Raw genomic sequence first — 5,321 nt, 5'->3', positions numbered from 1 at the left:
TTTACAGAAATTCTTCCCTATATTCATCAGCTTGTTTTAATGAAAATTACTTGCATAAGGAGTAGGTTACTCAACACAAGGTCATGCCTTTGTGTGCCTCGCTTCACTTGTTGTTCTAAACAGCACTGTGTCATACTTTTCTTTTTTATGCCATACATCTATTGCTCTACTTATATGAAAGGTTTCTAGCTATACAGACTATTTAGAAGGCCCTAAGTGCTCAGAGGGGTTGTTTCTTCTTCCCTGTCTTTGTTATCAAAACTGAGTCAATGGTCTTCCTGGCTGTAGGTATTTAAGTTAAACAAGACCCACAGTTTAATACAGCAAAGAGCAAGCAGAAGAATGACATGGTGAGCAGTATCACTGCTTGACTTTAAATGATCTCTTTACAGTTGCTTTCACAACAGTGGTCTTCAATAATGTGGACCAAGGTTCAGAAGTGCTTCTGCTCTTGCATTTTTCCCTCTCCAAATGGCAAGTGGAATATATTCCTGGGGAATAAAAAAACAGAACAAAAATTCTGGAAGAGGTTACCTACGTTCATGTACCAGAAACATTTTATCTTCCCTACTTATTTTATTCACCTACAAATACAGAGAAAATTATCTAGAAAATAAGCTCTTGTGGTCACTATTTTTAACAATTCAGAACCCTCAAGTTCATGTTTTGAAAAGGGCAGCAGGATGCCCTAAAAGATAACTACAGTCTGATTATTGGCATCTGCATAGCCTAAAAACTTTTCCCTTTTCCCATCTGCCAATGCAAGTTTAGAGACTGTACCGTAATTGTTACACAGACCTATGGTTTTCAGAAAATGAGATCACTTCCCAAGGCTGTACATGCTGTAATTACATCACAATCGTATTATTGTCATCATGTTCTCAGAATGGCAAGTTCATAGTATTCCAAGCAAGTACATTTTTAATCATTAAATGAAAAGCTTTTAGTTCCAAGAGCTACAGAAAAATGTATCATCTGTCAGCAAAAATGAAAGGAGAGAAAACTAGCGTTTCAAGAAGTAGTCCCTTTAGTCAGCACACTAATGCACTTCACAAAATCCCACAAAACTTCACATCCATGTACTGCAGAAATGCAGGCATTTCTCTGTCCTATTTTCATTCTGAAGGGCTGGAAGTAGTAAAAATTCTTGCCACAGAAAAAAAAAAACACAGCAAAAGCTTCTATACATATTTAAATCCAGACCAAATATCAATTTGCTATTTTTCTAAGGTTGATTCCATTGTTTACTAGTAATTCATTAAAAAGGTAATTCAATGTGTCAGTCATTTGGTCAATCTACTCTGCTTTCAGGCAGGAGTAACTTGAATCATTCTTACTTTTTAGCTTTCAACTTTTTAACTTACTTTTTAACTTACTTTTTAACTATCTTGGTTTTAAATTAAGTCAAATTTATCCCACAGTGATGGTGGATAAATGTATTCTTTTTATAATACCTGCACATTTTCATAGAGATCATTACCATGTTCTCTGCACCATCCTTTCTAGAGTATACAAATCCAATTTTCAGTTGAAGACAAAAACTTTTCTCATGTGTCTTTAAATCTCCGATCACTTTGTTGCTCTTTTCTGATTGTTTTCTCTGAGAGAATGGTGCCCAAACCTAATTTCTAGCTGAAGCCTTGCCAAGACTGAGGAAAGAAGTAAAAATATCACTCAGAGCTGTCAATTTTCCATGAACCATTCCCAGAACGCCACTAACGTTTCTTGGCAACATCTTATAAACCTTAATTCAGATTATGGCACGTCTGTACTTTTCTGTATTCTTTCTTGCATTGCTCTTCCTCCTTTTATAACTGCCCATATAACATCGTTGCCAAGCGTGGTACTTGTATATGTCATCATTAAATTTAATCAGATTTGGGAACTTTTCTCTGACCTATGAGGATCTCCAGAATACTTGCAAACTCTACAAATATTGTGTCATTTTTCAGTTGCGTGGCTACGCCCTTTATTTCATTTAAGTTATTAATGCAAATATGGAATAGACCTTCAGAGAAGCTGTTTCTCTGAATGGGTCAACTGGGACAGACAAACACCATCTTTTCAGTTTGACACAAAACTATCGAACACTGAACTTTATCATCTTTTTTTCAACTTCTGGTAATTTAATCTAAACTGTGTAAAATTAACATGACAGTATACTGTTAGAAACTTTACATTAAGAAAAAGTATTTTTTTAATCACCTAGTCATGCATTATGCCACGTTTTCAGACTTAAATCCCTACTACCCTACATGAAAAAAATATATTAAACTGATTGGTGAATATACCAAGTCAAATAGAAATATTTGTTTTGTCATGGCAACAAAATGCTTTGGTGGGGAACAAAGCATTCAGCTAAAACCTACAATGCAATGTTATGTAAAATTTGGAACTGAACCATCAGATCTTGAAAACACGAATTGTGAACTGTTTTGATCCTATGGAGCGGTAAGAAAATGGAGATCCTTAGGTGCCAGTTTGATACCATGATGCCAAATGTCATTGTATGAAGTACTGTCAAATAACTTGAAATTCCTGTGGGTTGGAAAAGTAAGTGTCCAGTCATAATATTTTAAAGAAAAAAGTTAAGCATATGTGGTATGTCTTGGCAAACCATGTTAACTATATCATTATGATTTAAAAGGAAAAAAGTTAGTAAAAATCCAAGGAACTGTATAGCACAATCACTTTTGAATACTGAAGTAATCTCATTAGACTGAAGACCTAAGTTCCATAGACTTTGCACTTACCTGAAATTCATATTATGAAAAATAAAACAATATTAATTTTCAAGGTTATTAGTGCTTCTCTTACCACATAGATGTATAAGCTGGTCTCTGATGCATTATCAAAGTATTTGGTTGTACCATGCTGCAGGAAATTATTTAGGCTAAATACAGATTTTATGAAACAGGTCCTTTGGCAGTAAAAATTAGTCCCATTGAAAACAATTAAAGTATCACTTTACAGCACGTCAAGCTGAATCCTCATCTGAATGCTGGAAATTATTCTGTCTGCTTTACACATTTTTTGGAGCTGAACTTTTGTGGTGGTATAAAAATGTGTAATTAATAAGGAAATTGTAGATTTTGCATATAAGTTTTTGTATTGTATTGTATTGTATGTATGTTCTATCCATTCATTGGTTGATATTTGACACAGTACCATATAAGGTTATGTTCAGCCCCTATCTTCTATGATTGGTTGTAATTTGCATGCTCCACCTAAACCCCACCTTCTGTTCCAGTGCCTTCCTTACCCATGTTATTTAAGGCTGGAGCCATTTTGTGTAGTTCTCTTTTGTGCCCTTTTTTTCCTCCCTTTAAGCAGTTCAGTTGCCCCGCTACTTTTGTAATAAAATCACCTTACCAGCTGCACCCAGAAAATTTGTGGAGGTCTTTATTCCAAATTTTTAAGCAAATGATTTTTAATTCATCAGTTATTTGCAAAGCACTTACTGGAACTTTCCAAGTTTTTTATGAGTCTGCATAGATTCATAAGTCATCTGATAATTACTTATGGTCCCTGAATATTTTCTATATTATCATGTACGTACAGATGTATTTGAATTCCTCATCTATTTTCTTCAGACTATTAATCATTTATGTGGTTTGTGGATATTTAGATTTTTAACTCTTAAATTTTAGTTTTTGAATGTTCCAATGATAAGCTTTTCTCAGAATTACATTATATAAGGAAGAAAAACAACTACGAAGCTTACAGTTCATAGAAGTATAGAATGGTTTGTGTTGGAAGGGCCCTTAAAGATCCTCTAGTTCCACCCCCATGCCATGGACAGGGACACCTTCCACTAGACCAGGTTGTTCAAAGCCCCATTCAACCTCGTCTCGAACACTTCTAGGGATGAGACACCAACAGCTTCTCTGGGCAACCTGTTCCAGTGCCTCACTACCCTCACAGTAAAGAATTTCTTACTAATATCTAATCTAAACCTACTCTCTTTCAATTTAAAACCATACTCCCTTGTTCTATCACTACATGCCCTTGTAAGAAAGTCTCTCTCCACCTATCTGGTAGATAGACAGTTACACACTACAACTGTATGTAGGTTAACATCACGTAGATAAAAAAAATGAAGCACAAACAGCATAAAAATAGCAAAATTACAACTAAATTTGAGCTCCAGTCTCAAAGTTTTAATGATAATTAAAGACTAGACTAGTTCACTTATTTGGTTAATAAAAAATGGTAAACTTACAGATTTGATGTTCCAGACAAGGTAGAGTTGGTAAAATGGAACTTGGCTCAAAGAATAAATCATAACATTTCTTTTATTTAAATCTAATCTCCATTGTCTCAGTTAGTCCATATGTACATATAGATAGATAGATAGACAGATAAATAGATATAGATATACAGATATATAGATATGTTCTCACTAGCATACCACGCATACGTTTCACACTCATTTTTTTTCAACACTAACCATGGATGAACATTATATGTTTGAAGAGTACCTCTATGGGTTTGGGAAAACAAGAAGTTTCTGTCCCAGAACTCCACCTCTTACTCTACTTTCTGGCAGCTCTCTGGATATTTGTGATTAAAAACAATTATATATATAAGTAAGTCTCTTTCTAATTCTCCTATTTTTACTTTGTTTCATTTTTATTTCATGCTTTCCAAGACAGAGCAATGAAATAGATGAAATGTAAGCCTAGTGTTTGCCAATATGCCTGTGGGATAGGTTTGTCCAGTTCCCATAAAAAAATTAATGAGAACTAGGTGTTCAAATCTGCTAGGTTCCCTTGAAATTTAAACCTGAAAGTAGAAGTACTATTTGGAAGGCTCTCTCAAGCTAAAGGTTTAAGCATAATTCTTCTTCAGTTATGCATGAGCAAGAACACATGCATAGGATTTTTACTGGAAGATTCCTTAATGATGCAGAAATACTGTGTAGCCAGTTCTTTCGGTTTTATGGAGTGTCTCTCAATGCAGAAGTTAGAAGAAAATAAAATTTTGAAGACCAGAAAATTCCAGGCAGAGGAAAGATATAAAAACTTGTATGTCTTAGATTAAGGAAGATTTTATATACATATATATATAGAAATAGTGGCTGTCCTAGAGAAAAATAATATAAAACATTACAAAGACCGGGGCTGTGTTTGTGCTCATACACTGTATAGAGCAGAACTGGGGTGAAAGGGGGTGTGGGCAGGTGGAGTGTGTTGCAAAAATCTTCAGTAGTTTCTGTGTGACTTTTCTGTGCCTGAGCTGTACAGGTCACATCAAACTGAACCAGTAAGACTTCATAAAACTCTACACCATAATCTAACTACTTTATATATGCTCCTCCC

The 5,321-nt window shown here is 34.7% G+C and overlaps 1 long non-coding RNA gene across 1 annotated transcript; it reads right to left on the bottom strand.

Annotated features, from left to right (window-relative positions):
- Nucleotides 1-343: 343 nt before the first annotated feature.
- Nucleotides 344-670, bottom strand: LOC113954629. Its single transcript, XR_003530294.1, has 2 exons — nt 589-670; nt 344-491 (listed from the first exon to the last, which is right to left on the bottom strand). It is a non-coding gene; the product is annotated as an uncharacterized LOC113954629 (long non-coding RNA).
- Between the last annotated feature and the right edge of the window lie 4,651 nt (nt 671-5,321).

The sequence above is a fragment of the Corapipo altera genome, unplaced genomic scaffold (assembly GCF_003945725.1).
Source record: "Corapipo altera isolate COAL_440 unplaced genomic scaffold, ASM394572v1 52, whole genome shotgun sequence".
Classification (NCBI taxonomy): domain Eukaryota; kingdom Metazoa; phylum Chordata; class Aves; order Passeriformes; family Pipridae; genus Corapipo; species Corapipo altera.
The sequence above is the reverse complement of the archived record's forward strand: the minus strand, read 5'-3'. Positions and strand labels throughout refer to the sequence as shown.